Source organism: Canis lupus, chromosome 2 (genome assembly GCF_003254725.2).
Source record: "Canis lupus dingo isolate Sandy chromosome 2, ASM325472v2, whole genome shotgun sequence".
In the NCBI taxonomy this organism is placed as follows: Eukaryota; Metazoa; Chordata; class Mammalia; order Carnivora; family Canidae; genus Canis; species Canis lupus.
The window spans coordinates 14,886,104-14,901,419 of NC_064244.1; the positions used below are offsets into that span (position 1 = coordinate 14,886,104).

The 15,316-nt window shown below is 42.8% G+C and overlaps 1 long non-coding RNA gene across 1 annotated transcript; it reads right to left on the reverse strand.

Annotated features, from left to right (window-relative positions):
• Positions 1-1,380: 1,380 nt before the first annotated feature.
• Positions 1,381-15,314, reverse strand: LOC118353971 (uncharacterized). Its single transcript, XR_004813721.2, has 3 exons — positions 13,776-15,314; positions 11,437-11,651; positions 1,381-8,617 (listed from the first exon to the last, which is right to left on the reverse strand). It is a non-coding gene; the product is annotated as an uncharacterized LOC118353971 (long non-coding RNA).
• Between the last annotated feature and the right edge of the window lie 2 nt (positions 15,315-15,316).

The window sequence follows — 15,316 nt, forward strand, 5'->3', positions numbered from 1 at the left end:
CTTATAAGAAGACAGCCATGTGAAGATAGAGACATAGAAAAAGAATGTCATATGTTGACAAGGCAGAGACTGTAGTTGTGTGACTGCAAACCAAAGAATGCCAAGGATCTCCGGCAAACCACAGATGCTAGGGAGAGACAAGGAAGGATTCCCCTACAGGTTTCAGAGGGAACACTTGATTTTGGATTTCTAGCCTTCAGATGTGAGATAATACATTTCTGTCATTCCAGCCACCTAGATAGTGGTATTTTGATAAGAGCATGACTAGGAAACTAATAAGCCTGCCTTATACTTATAATTATTACCAATAATATTGTGACATCAGATCATAGTCATCAATAAGATTCAGTGTGTTTCACACCACGAAGCCAAGGGATCCTTCTCTCATTTGAGAGAGCCTGCGAAATACAGTGTTGGAAATGTCTGGAAGGACACTCTCCAAACTGTCAGCAGCGACAGTTCCCTGTGAGGAGGGAAAACAGAGGCTCAGGAACATAGAAATGAAGGACTTTTAACATTGCCATCTTAAAAAACAAACATATTTGTTGCATCATTAAAAAGAAAAAAAAGAATCCTAGGCAGATTGGAAAGCCAATAGTAGGAAAAAAGCAAAAATTGTGTGTACATTTCACGTGTTATGAAAATACTTATTGTAAATTAAGCTAATCTTTGATAAAAAGTGAATATGTGGTTGCCTATATGGCTCAGTCAGGTAAGCCTCTGCCTTTGGCTCAGGCCATGATTTCAGGGTCCCGGGATCAAGTCCACATCAGCTCCCTGCTCAATGGGGAGCCTGCTTCTCCCTCTCCCTCTGCCCTCCACTTGTGCTCTTTCTTAAATAAATAATTTTTTTTTTTTAAAAAAGTGAATGTATGTGATTTAGGGCTCAGAGACCATATATATTGTTTGATACCATGTAATTACTGAAACACTCTCTTTCAGTCTCAAAAGTGATCCAGGTTTTATAACAAATTATGTGATTACCTCACTAATGTCCTTTCAGAGTCACTAAGAAGGACTTTCTTGTTCAAAGACAAATATATCAGCTAAGAAAAGCTCAGCAAACAGAGGTGCCAGGGAAAAATTTTCTAGCAGAAAAAAGGAAACCGAGAATCACTGGGACTTCTGAAACGCATGAGCTAATGGCAATTTTTTTTTCAATTTCTGTGAAATTGTGTCTTTTATCTTTAAGATCGTGGAAATTTTGCATTCTTTACTAGAGTATTTATATGTTTGGAGCAGTAGAAAAATAATGCTTTTCTCACTATAGAGTTGAATTACTTTACTTTTCCTTTCAAATCATCTCTGAGTAAAATTGGATTGGCAGTCTATGGTTCTTGTGCTCTGTCCCCACCCCACCCCCGCCCCCAAAACCTGAGATTGCTGCCCTTCCATCTGAGAGGTACAGCTCTAATGCTGCAGACTTCTTGAGCTCCTTTATTAAATGCCTGGGTGTTCAGAAGGCCTAACTGAACATTTTCACTGCTTTCTAGTGCAATCACATCATCTATTAAGGGGAGACTCCTGTGAGTAAATGGCCCTTATTAGGGAGCCAGGAGGCTGGATTCTTCCCACCCTTGCCAGGAACCTGCTCTGGGTGTCCTTAAGGAAAGGAATTCAACATCTAGCTTTTTGTCCTTAGTGTCTGCTAAACTGCAGAAAGAGGAAAACAGGATCTTCTGTTTCTTTTTTAAAAGATTTTATTTATTCATTTGACAGAGAGAGAGCATAAACAGTGGGAGCGGCAGGCAGAGGGAGAGGGAGAAGCAGATTCCCTGCTGAGCGGGGAGCCTGATATGGGGCTCGATCCCAGGCCCCTGGGATCATGACCTGAGTGGAAGGCAGACGCTTAATTGACTCAGCCACCCAGGTGCCCTGCCCCAGATCTTCTGTTTCATCATAACATAAAGACTTAGAATTCAGTTAAGACCTATTCTCTTAAAATTATGTGCCAGTACTATAAGGTTATAAAAGACTTATATCAAGAGTTTCTTGGGGCACCTGGGTGGCCCAGCTGGTTAAGCATCCAACTCTAGATTTCAACTCAGGTCATGATCGCAGGGTCCTGAGATGGAGCCTCACATCCAGCTCTGTGTTGGGCATGGAGCCTGCTTGAGATTCTCTCTTCCTCTCCCTCTGCCTCCTCCTCCTGCTCATGAGCTCTCATACTTTCTGGCTGTCAAAAAGAAAATAAATAATACAATAAATAAATAAAAATAAAATAAAAAACCAAACTCACAGCAAGTGATTCTGCCCTCATAGATTCCATTCTCTGCTGAGGAAAATAGACTAACCAGGAGATTACTTAGGTCTAGTGATAAATGCTAAGAGGGGGAAAGATTAATGTAGATATTCCCCCAAAGGTAGAGTGCAGCAAAGAGGGAAAGAGGGAGCCACTATAACTGATGATACTGGTAAACACACCCCCTCACACACACGCACACTCAAGATTGTGAGCAATTTGATATTAGGGAGTGTGACTTATTCATCCTGTTTCTCCAGCAGTAAGAAGAGAGTAGGTTCACAATTCATTGAATTATGAACAAAAAAATGTGAAGCATACTTGTGCTAGCATAGGACATATATTCATAAGATTGCCTGTCGCTTTCCCTTTCAATCAATCTGATTATCCTTTTCTTCAATTTGCTCCCTTAAAGAAAAAAGATTTTTAAATAATTTCATATGTTTTAAAACAAAGAATTAAAAAAAATAAAAAATAAAACAAAGAATTTATTTATATTCTACCAATTTGGAAATAAGGTAGTCTGGACAGAGATTAGACTACAGTTACCCTTCTGTTATATGAAACCAGGATTTGCAATGAAAACTTAAATGTAACTATATCTGAGTTCCTTTGGGCTACTTAAAGAACAACTTTTTAAAAGTGTCCTTCAGATTGTTTGGCAATATTTATTAGAATTGCAAATGTAGGGGCACCTGGGTAGCTCAGTCCGTGAAGCATCTGCCTTTGGCTAAGGTCATGATACCAGGGCCCTGGGGTTGAGCCCCATGTCTGGCTCCTTGCTCAGCAGGGAATCTGCTTCTCCCTCTCCCTCTGCCTTCTGCTCCCCCTGCTTGTGTGCTCTCTCTCTCTCTCTGTCAAATACATAAAATCTTAAAACAAAAAAATTGCAAATGCATGAAACCTTTGATCTAACAATTCTACTTTTATAAATAAATGTATATACTTGCTTGATATTGCAGCTGCTTTATATTGAGAGATAACAACCCTAATATACAACCCTAAATGAATGAAGAGAAACTTTATTTACTGATCTAAAATTATCTTCAAGATACATTGTGAAAATTGCTAAGTAAAGCAAAGGGTAGGACACTACACACACACACACACACACACACAAACACACACACTTGGCTTGTATGTGTACAAACTATTTCTGGAAGGATACACAAAAAGCTAGTCGTTTTGATTGACTTTGCAGATGGAATCGAGTGTGAAAAGGGGATTATTTATACCTTTTGTTCCTTTAAATTTTTAAAAATTTAAAATGTTGTAATTCTGAATTTTATTTTAAAGATTTAAAAAACTTCTTAATTAAAAGTGCCTTCAGATCTTCCATTTGCTTCTAAGGAGAGAAATTGAATATCTAATTATCAGGAGAGCCAGGGAGACTTACTTTTCATCATCTACATTTTTGCCCCTTTTAAATTTTGTACCATGCATATTTAGGGGGGGAAAAAAGAAGTACCCTTAAACACATTAGGTCCTCAATCTAACTTTATTAATTGAGTGATTATATAAATTCCTAAATACAAACTAAACTTAAAAATCATATAAACCTTTATAATTATATTTTCTAATTTTATTATAATTCAAACTGACCATCCACATCCATATCTTACAGGTTTTGTGGACTTGCTGCTGATAGTAATTTTTCAAAACTATTAGATATAGCTCTATACTCCAGACATTCATATACTTAAGATAGTAGAAGTGTATTTTAAAATCTTGTTTCTTTTGCTTGATCCTTCGGAGTAAATTATAGAAACTTAATTAACTGAAACTTAATTCTATTAAGTTAATGGTTGGGATTGACATGACATTCTCTGAAATAAAATTAATGAAATATGTAATTTCATTACCTGATGAGCTAGCTATTGAACATATTCAATATGCTCATTATATTATCAATTCTGGTTGTCTTTCTAATCTCTAAGCATCCCATTTTTCCAGAAGTTCAAGCTAAGAGGCCTTTCATGAATAATAGGTTGGGCATCAGCATGCCAATCCCAACCATTCACTAAAATTCAGTCTTAGAGTTTGCCAGGATTTATATAGCCCAAATAAAGTTGCCAAAGTGATTTTTCATGGTTATATTATGCAGAGAGATAAGCTGTTCCCATGCGTATCCATAGAAATGATGTTGAACTCTTCACCAGTTCATATAATCTATGAGATCTAAATGAGATCATCTTTCAGTATTTTAAAGCAATCGCTTTAGACCCTCATACCCAGATTGGCAACATTTATTATTTCCTGAGTCTGTCTGTCTCAGATCACACATGAATCCTAGGCTCAGTCTTCTGCCTTCCAAATAGTCCTGTCACCACCTCCAGAAGTCCTGATGAAACTGATCATTTCTGACTCCACACTATTTTCTGCTGCTGCTGTTTCAATTACGGCCACACGGGGACACTGTTGAAAACTCGTAGTAGTGCTCCTCCAAAGCCAGCATGAGGCCATACAGTGCTACTGGTGGCCCAAGGTCCTAATGAAAATAGTTTATGCTGATTTGGAATTCTCTATGAGCCTGTGCTGTATTGTGTCTAATTGCATCATCTTATTTAAACCTTATAATATGCCTCTGAATGTTATTATTATCCTTGTTTTATGGATGCTAAAACAGATGTGAAAAGATGAAGTAAAATGACCAAGGTCACAAAGTAGTAACTCTAACCCAGGTTTGACTGACTTCCACCATGATTATAAGTTCATCCCTTCAATATATTCATGCTTGTTAACCTAGTAATTCCACTTCTATGATTAGAGATACATGTAAGGGTTTACATTCAATGCAGTACATGATGTAGGGATATTGGAGACAATTTAAAGTTTCAACAAGGAGACACTAGTTAATTTATAATCCATTCACAGATTAGAATACTAATAGATTAATTTATTAAGTAAATAATATCAGTTAGTCATAGTTTCTAAGCATTTTGTTTCTTGGCTCAGTTACCCTCCAAAAAAATCCTAAGATAGAGCTATTATTATATTTCATCTAGTTTAAGCTACCATCATTATTAAACAACCCATTATTTATGTACCACTAAGAAAAATGTTACTAATCTAAGATACAATGTTTTCTCATCATCATAGTGAAATACACTTTGACGTCAGAGATTTTAAAATTGGGGGAAAATGTTTATCTTAGACATTTATCTAAAATGTTTATCTTAGAATTATCTTGGAATAAGCTATCATCATGTTTCATTTTTGGGTGAGGAAATTGAGGCACAGCAAAATTAAATAATTTGCCCAAGGTTAATCAAAAAAAGGCTGAGAGCAAAGGTAGAATGGTGATCAGAGTGACCAACAGTCCCAGCTTGGTCTATCTCTATGTGCCTCTCTCTTCCTTTTTCTGAAGGTAAAATGTGTAGTATTTTAACAATATTTTTTAGAAAACCAAAAAAAAATTATCAAAGATCCTCAAAGAGAGTAATTCAGGCACCTCAAAATTCACAGAGGACTTTTGAAAAAGCCTGAAATCATAGGAAATATTTGGGATTACCAGAATGTCTTCTATTCAGTGAATTACCTAGTGCTCTGAGCTACAAGTTTGCCTTAATTGAAAGAGCTCTGTATCTTCACCATCCTTGGAAATGCTGTATGTAAATGAGTAGTATTGACAACTTTTCTCTTTCCCGTAAAATTTGAGATTTTTTTTCCTAAGCAATTACTGCCGTTTTGGGAACATGAACGGTCAATTAGGTTTAACCTCATGTACAAGTGCTTGTAAACAAGTGTTTTGAAAACGTGAACGTCAGCTTTTGGAATGTGACACCAGTGTGGTTGCAGTTTGACTTTGTATATTCCAGCCTAAGTGTTTTTTCCCTTTTTGGGAGGCTAGGCTTTCTAAAGTTGGTCCAGGGACCCAATTCTTGCCTCAAAAGCATTTGGCAAGCTTATTAAAATATAAGAGTTCCAGACTTTACCTGAAGATTTATTTAATCAGATTCTCTAGGGGTAGGATTCAGGAACCTGCATTTTTTACAAGTTGTTAGGTGTGCTAAAACTTGAGAACTGCCACTGAGGACCATCACTGTGTGTGTGTGTGTGTGTGTGTGTGTGTGTGTGTGTGTGTGTGAGAGAGAGAGAGAGAGAGAGAGAAAGAGAGAGAGTCTACACTCTTCTGAAGAGGTTGTTATACCACATGAAAAACACTGCGTTGATCTAGTTATTCCTGGAGGTACTTTTCTCCCTGGAGAATGGGTTAGTCCTTTTTTGCCATATTCAGAATAAAGTAATAATAATAATAATAATAATAATAATAGCTATATTTGCTTATACTAATTTTTTACTTGGATTATAAAGATGGATTTGTATGGATATGATTTGTACGGATTCACATGCATGTGAATTTTGATTGTGAAGCCAATTTTATTTTTTTAAAGATTTTATTAATTTATGCAGGAGAGCTGCAGAGAGACTGGCAGAGACATAGGCCGAGGGAGAAGCAGGCTATTCATTGGGAGCCTGATGCACGACTCAATCCCAGGACCCAGGACCCTGGGATCACGCCCTGAGCCAAAGGCATATGCTCAGCCACTGAGCCACCCAGGTGTCCTGTGAAGCCAACTTTAATATTTCATTCTATGAACTTAGATCCTAACAAGCCTACACATTCAGACACATAGTCACGGCTGCAGACATACTTGTTTCCCTTCTTGCCACACTTAATATTAACTAATATCTTCTTTTATTTAGAAAAGGAAAGGAAGAAAGAAGAAAGAAAAGATCCTTTGAAAAGGCAAGAGGGAAGGGAGATTGCTGTGCCATGTTTCTTTCCTGTGTGTTACTCCCTCTTGGAGACATCTGTCACTGGCTTTTGCTCACCCCTCTGGAAATGCTGCTGCCACCAAGCCACAGGAAGGCTGCCTTCTTATGGGCAGAAATGCTTCCCCTGGGGCTGCAAGGCAAAGGAAACTAGCCTCTAGTTGAAGACCCATATCTGGGAACAGTGTGATCTCACCCTTCTGGATGGAGCACATTTTCTTCCTGGACCAAGCCACTTCTGTTTGGTCCCTGGCAACCCAGCTGAGTTAGAAAAAGAGAAACCTGCCTGATAAGTCTCATAGCTCAGGCCTCCAAGACATCAAAAATTAGGCTTATGCCAGTCTGTCTCAGTGTTCTAAAAAGATAAATACTCCATGCAGTTCCCTGAGACATAAAATAGGCCTTTTGATTGACCTTTCCAAAGAGGCAGTTAAGACCTTCTGAAAACCTCTACAAACTGTGTAAGCATTCAATGATTTCTTAGTTGGGTTTTTCCTTAAAAATGTCCTGTTTCTTATCAGTTTTAGATATTTTTCCAAGAACCCCAGGGAGATTTGCAGTGGGATAATCCAGTGTACATGGTAAAAATGAAACCACTATCACAAGGCTTATGAAGGGACAAATCAAGTATAATACAAGAAGCTCTAAAGAAAACAGGAAGATTTAGCATGTTAAAAAGAAAAACCACAGCAAGATGGCTTTGACCATCTCCACGCACTGACTCGGGGTTTATGTTCCTAAACAGAGCCCTATTCAGGTGAAAGAAAAACCCAACCACCACCAAGTTCTACTTTATTCTCCCTGATGGAAGAGGTTAAATTTTATCACTCTGTGTGTCGTTTTCCCCCTGTACTCTCTTAGTACTTTTTCCATTCAAACATTGGAATAATAACCATATTTATTAAGCGTCTTGGTTTCCTAATAAGGCAACTACAACTCATAAGGATTAAGTAGCTTTTCCAAATCACACAGCAAGTGAAAGGAGGAAAAAAAGGAATCTGGACATCACATAATACTAAAACATGTTCTTTCTTTCACCCCAGACTTGCATCAGGAAGAAAAAGATGATGTAGATGATTGTATTTGATTACAGTGTATTTATGGGAACTATATAGAGCAATATTCCATGGTCTTCTCCCCTGCCTGGCTCTGCTGTTAGCATAGGGATGGAGCTGAGCTGAGTATATAGGAAAGCTTCAAATAACAGAAGGTGGAGCCCACCGTCAGCCTACACTGTTGGAGAGTTTGCTACTTGGATTGAAATGAGATATTCAGATGTACTAGGAATATTAGAAATGTGAGAGTAGGGTGCAAAAACAAAGTTAATAACCTTAAAAGTGTCAAAGTGCCTAAAAACATAAAATGTATCAATAGGCAATGGTGTGCTGCTGCTAACTATTTAACAACCAGCCTTCTCAAAACCCAGCCCTGGTTTGTAGCATCTGCTGGTTTCCGTGGTGTGAACACTCACACCATGGCCTATTTTAAGTTACCAAGGTGAGGCCACCGACTGCAGAGTTGCAAAGACAGGCACTGGAGCACGTCATGGTGTTGTATTTCCACCACACACATATAATGGATGCGAGTAACCTCAGGAGCCTGGGAAACAATAGAATGCAAACAAAATAGTTAGAGATAAGTTTTCAGTATTTAGTATTCATTACTTTCATCTTTAATATCTATTTTATTTGTGATTTCATATCATTTCATTTTTAATAATGACTGTTAACAACCAGCTCTCACAGATCCTACAGAGGTTAACACTGGCTCTGTGAGTCGGTGAAAACGGGCTCCAAACATGCCACTGCCTGTAGGGGTCCTGGCAAAGGACTCTTATTTTGGGGGACAGTGTTGGCCTGGGGACTGTGTATCTGTGCCAGAGTTGGGTGGGCAAGTAAGAACAGCTGCACACACACCTTAACAACATCTTAGACTCCAGCAGCATCTACACAAGCCTATCATCTCACCCAGCATGGCGTGAGACCCTCTGGGTTCCTGCAGACCCCAAGAGGAATTAAAGCTGGTTTGCCTTAAGGATAAGCAAAATTAATGTCCTACTCTTGAGGCTTCCTAGGGCTCAGCTCTCTGCCACATCTCTGGACTATAGTTTAAACTCCTTTGACTCTCTCCCCTCACAATTAGAGATAAAAGATTAAAAATATAAACACCTGGTTGAGGTCTGCCTGAAATCCATTCATGTCTAGAGAAAGGGGACCAAAGGAGAGAGGAAAGGCTGGGATGGGAAAGTAATTGGGGCATTTCACGACTGGCCTATGGTCAGTCTTGTTTTCCTTCAGCTGGCACAAACAAGCGCCAGCTGTGCACTGAGGCGCTTTTGCCATGGAGGCACCCATGTGCTGCTTGATGCAAGAAGTTATTATCTGGGGTTGGGGTCAGACAGGCATAGATTAGAATCTCGTTTTCTTAGACACAATACTTAACCTCTTTAAACACATACAAATCCTCCTATGCAAAAGGAGACACTAGCACCCACTTCAGGACTGATGTGAAGAAATCTAGCAAAGGGGAGTACCTGGGTTACCATAAATTTTTGAAACACGTAGCTATTGTTGTTATTTTAATATGGTCAGGTGTACAGTGATGCCTATTATGAAATCCACCCATCAGAGCATCTTGATACTAAAAACAAAAGTTGTGATGAACAGTAATCCATGGCTTTAATTAATAAAGGAAAGAGGCTACCGCCTGCCCCAACATACACATACTAAAAATATGGAATCTGTGGGTGCCTGGGTGACTCAGTCGGTTAAGTGTCTGGGTTAGGTTCCCTCTCCTGCTACTCCCCCCCTCTCCACTCATGCATGTTCTTTCTCTCTGTCTGTCTCTCTGTTCTCTCTCTCTCAAATAAATAAATACAACCTTTAAAAAAATAATAAAAAGATGGAAACTGTTGGCAATTATTTCTAGTGCTCTAACACAACCACAAAGGCAAACCACAAAATGTGTTTAACTCACTTGATTTAAAGCAAATCACATGAAGATAAGCATGCCACAACTTTTATAGGCTGCTAAAATAATGTGACCTGTTTCCTCACATGTTGGGTGAATACCACCTTAGAGGAGGAGAGTTAATTAAGTTCATTGGGGAGGGTGTGCTACTCTAGCATGTGTTTTTCCCTACTATGCATTTACATTTGCATTTATACATTTTTAAATTTCATTTATATAAATTTTATGATTTTATTTATTTATTTGAGAGAGAGAGAACACAAGTAGGGGGATTGGTAGGCAGAGGGAGATGGAAAAGAGAGGGAGAGCAGAGCAGAGCAGGGAGCCCAATGCGGGGCTCTATCCTAGGACCCTGGGATCATGACCTAAGCCAAAGGTAGCTGCCTAACTGCCCGTTTTTTATTTTTTAATTTTAGTTTTAAAATTTTTCATTCCAGTATAATTAATATAGTGTTACATTAGCGTCAGGTGTACATGACAGTGACTCAGCAATTCTATACATTACTCAGTGCCCATCATTGAACTTAACTTTTTGCAGCAATGCCTCCCTTAAGCAAACAGTACATTGCCAGCACTTCCCTCCCTCTGATGGTGGGCAGTAGCTTTTCCATGCACCATTTGCAGGTGATTGAGTACTAGGTGGGGGCTTGAGGTTTACCAGGAGTGACAGGAGGTACCTGAGGTTGCTAGTGGATAAGCCCCACAAATCCACGTGGGACTGCTCCAGGCAGTCTGGGGGAGCAGCCCTAATGAGCCTCTCTCCTCTTCTAAAAATGTGAAAAATGAAAGCCAGAGGCCTGCACAGTTCCTGGGGGGCATCCTGAGCCATGTGGCAATCTCGGAAGCCCAGGATTAAGAAATGCTGTACCAGGACTTTCTATCCAGGAGGTGGAAGAGAGAAGCATAGAGTGGTTTTTGTTTTCAGTGTGGTTCAAGGACCTCAAAATTGAGGAAGTCGTAGCACAAAGCAATTAATAAGAACATCATAGAGATCACACAGAGCAATGCAATTTAAGCATTTGAAAGACCTCAATTTTAGCTTTCTGCACAAGAGGAGAGCTGATTGACACACAGGCCCAATTGATACACAGCCCTCATAGACAGTGGCCACAGCGGAGAGTATTCCGGAACTTCCCTCCCTTCCCAGGGCAGCTGGGGGATTTTTCTCCCCTTCCCCCCACGTGAGGTCTCCATCTCAGCCTCAGGCCCCATTTCCCCTGTTCAGTTGCTGTTCCCACTTTGCATAGTGCTGACAAAAGTCAATGAGCACAGGGGCCCAAAAGGTGAGGCAAAGGCGAAAGGAATGAGGACAGAGAAATTGTCCCTTTCATCCTTGGCTGCACTTCTCAGCCAAGAGTCTGGGGGAGAATCTTTAGGGGAGAAGGCTGCCAGAGTGGAGGGCATGGCCTGGCACACAGATGTGCCATGAGGGCATCATAGATACTTACCCCTTATTCCTTCAGGCAGTCAGATGTGGGCCCCGGGGCTCCAGGGCCTGTTGCCTCTGCAATTTCATCTGGGATGGGTGCTGCTGGGGCAGAGCAGAATTTAATGCTGTGCCATGTGTTCTCTATAGGTCGAAGGGACATCCCTAATCCACCTCCAGATGGTGAGTGCGGCCAAGCAGGTCTGTCAATCAGCAGCTGCCGTGACTCAGGCCCTACTGCAGGAAAGGGTTTGTTTCAGGTACCAGAGGAGCACGGCCAAAGGCCACTGACAGCTAGGGGTAGGGCAAGAGGTAGGCCTTGTGGTCCCTGAGCAGAGGGAGTCAGCCCTGAATCTCCTCCTCCACTGGCTACTTCATCCTTTGTGTTGATGTGTCCTTTTAGTGCTGTCCAAGCTAACTGCTGTTAACAGAAGCTTTGTCATTTTGAAAGCCTTACTATGTAAAGGTCCGATTATAATCGAAATCCACACACATTAGCATAAGAAACTTACATATGCCCAAGAAAGAAAATGAGCTACTAGATTTTTTAAACAGCATTTCAACTTTTAAAATTTTTGAAGATTATAATCATTCTTTTATTTTTAAAGATTATATTCATTTATGAGACAGAATGAGCACAAGGGCAGGGAGGGGCAGTGGGAGAAGCAGACTCCCCACTGAGCAGGGAGCCTGATGAGGAACTGGATCCAGGACCCTGGGATGGAGACTTGAGCCAAAGGCAGATGCTTAACCAACTGAGCCACCCAGGCGCCTTATAATAATGATTCTAAATTTATTACCCGGGACTCCTGGGTGGCTCAGGGGTTGAGCGTCTGCCTTTGGCCCAGGGCATAATCCTGGAGTCCCAGGATCGAGTCCCACATCAGGCTCCCTGCATGAAGCCTGCTTCTCTCTCTGCCTATATCTCTGCCTCTCTGTGTGTGTCTCTCATGAATAAATAAATAACATCTAAAAAAAAGAAGAAAAAAGTTAAAAAAAATAAATTTATTACCCACATGTCTGCCTGTACAGTGTCTCATCTGAAGGTTTTTCTCAGAAATTTGTACAAATCATTATTCAAACAACTTAATTGGTAAATATGTATAGTTGTTACAACAAACACCTACAGAAAAAAGTTATGCTCATGAAGTCACCCTCAAGTTCCTCTTAACTTTAAAAGTATCTTATTTAGGGGCACATGGGTGGCCCAGTCAGATAGGTGTCCAACTCCTGATTTTGGCCCAGGTCATGATCTCAGGGTTGTGAATTGGAGCCCCGTGTGGGGGCTACATGCTGGGCCCCACCCCCCGCATCATGCATGCTTTCTCCCTCTAAAAAACAAAAGAGAACTTATTTAAAGCTGTATTCGAATTCAGTATTTAACTATTGCCCTCAAAAGCTTCATATTTTACGGTTATAATTTAAGAAAAGGAAACAAATTTTTTCACCAAGCTACATATAGGTGTCCCTTAACTTATTCCAGTATTTTCTAAGCATTATATGACTACAAAAAAACACTGGAAAGCAGTGTCTCATATTCTGTTCATTAGTATAGAGCCCCATGTGGGGTTACATAAGATCAGTGTTCTGCCCCCTGACCTACCCACTGTTAATCATTTCGTTTCCATGAGTAAATGAGATCTGATCTGCAAACTACAGTTTACGAACCCATTATCATGCCAACCTGTAGGTGGAGAAAACCTCAAGTAAACTGCAACTGGTTGCAACTCAGTTTTAAAGTGCATTTTGTTGGCTGCAGAACAGCTTCAAAGGAGCTGTTTTGTAATGCACTTCATAATGGCTCCTTGAGTAACTCTCCTGTGGTTGTGCCCACACCGGCTCAGGTGGTTTCTGCTTGGCAAGGTGAAACCTCACTTTCCTAGCAAGCTCCTAAAAAAGCAGGATTGCTTTTGCAAGTCTGTTGCAACACAAAGTCCGGACCAAGTAAAACGTTAGCCTGCAACCTTTTTTCTTTCTGCTCCGTTGTTCATCTTGTCTCTTCCAGGACACCAGATCCAATTTTTGTTGGACTTACAAAAAAAGTATTTTTTACATTAAACTTCCTCTTAATTCCCTCCCACCCCATATGAAATCTGCTATGGAGTACGGTCATGAACAGCCCGAGAACCCTGCTGAGGCGGGCATCGCACCAGCTCCCTAAACTGCAGCTGTATTCCGGAGACCTCTTTGTAGGAAATAAGGCTAACACTTAGTTCCCAGAAGATGAGGTGTGGTTGTAATGAGCTCATTCTACTGGGTGGAGGCGGGACTGGTTCCATGTTTCTATTTTTAAAATGTTTATAAAGATCATCCCTTGTTGCTCAAAGACAACAGATGAGGGAGAGACGTCTCTCACGTTACCATTAGAGACAACAAGGCGACAAGCCGGCTTCCAGAGAAGAAGCTAGCTAGAGCCCTTTAGACTTCAGTTTTCTGCGCACGTTGCCTCTCCCCCGTCGGAGCTGCAGAGTTAGTCCCTCCCTCCCAGGCCAGAAAAGTCCCGGCGCTCGGAAAGGTTCCTCTCCTCCGGCTGCTGGGGACGCCCTCACCGCCCGCCACCTCCGGGGCCTCCGGGACGGCTCCAGGGCTCGGCCTGCATCCCGCGTCATTCACGTCACGGCACTCCAGTAGCTAAAGTCATTCGGGGGTGGCAATTTAGTGCCGACTCAGCCCGTGCTGGCCGTTTTATTTGCTGGTTTGGGCTCACTCTTGCTGATGGGCTCAGCCACTTGTCAGTCACTTTATCAGCCCGGTCCCTGCCTGGCCGGAAGCACCGAGAAATCCCAGACCGGAGTTAGGGCCCCACGCGGAGGGCCCTGCGCTTCACCTAAGCTAGCCGAGGCCTGTCCGCAGTGTTCATAGGCCTCCTTTGGCTCGGAACAGCAACTCACTTTCCACACAAGAGACATGGAAAGCTCTCGAGCGGGTCCGACGCCGTTTCGAAAGCGCGGGGGCGGAATGAGAGTGGGTACTGGAAAGGACTGGGCGTGGACTCGGAGTTGTGGGGCTTGCGGACCTGGGCGCAGCCTGGGACGCCCAGCCGTCCGGTCGGCGAGACCCACAGACTGCCGGGCTCTCCGGGCTGCCCTGCAAAATGTCAGGCTTGCAGTAGGTGCTGGATACGAGGGGAGTATTGAGGGGCGAGGGGGTGGGGAGGTGCCAGTCGGCTCTTGGCACTGCCCGGCAGAGTGGATTTCGTGAACGGAGGCGCTTTCCCCCCTACACCTCGCTTCCTGTTTCGCCTGGAGGAAACAATTTCCACTCAAGAAGGAAGAATACTATAAACAAAACTTTGATCTTCCCAAGCGGTGCAGAAAACCCCAGACTCGCAGCCGGGGTTAGGGAGGGGAGGTCCATGCAGGTATATTCCGTAATGGGACAGTGCCACCAAATAACGCGTTCCAAGAAAGGCCGCGGGGAACAAAACCAGGTTTGGCCGGCGGAGGACGCTGGCCGGTCTCCAGGTGCTCATCGCCTTGCGGCATCCTCTCGCCAGCCCGTACCTGGGAGGCCGCCCGCGTGCGGGCCGCAGATCGAGGCACCCCCCGCGCTAGCCACCCGCCGTCGGGTGCTTGGACGCGGTTCTGAGGCAAGGCCCGGAGCCCCGGGGCGTGGGGGTGGGCGCAGGACAGGGCCAGGGCCGCTCGTCCCCGGCCCCCGAGTACGCGCGGGCGCTAGCTCCTTGGGAAACACCTCCTCTTCCCGGGACTCGGAAGGGGTGCGGGCGCCTGACACCGCCAGGGCGTCGGGGCCGCAGGTCCTAGGTGTCCGAGGCCCGGGACCCGAGCCACGGCCGCGGTCCCCGGGGCCCCAGCTCCCGGCTCCCGCGCTCGGCCCGCGCCCCTCCCCGCGCCGCGCTCGGCTCCGCCCGGGTCCCGCCTTCCGCTCCGCCCCGGCGCCCC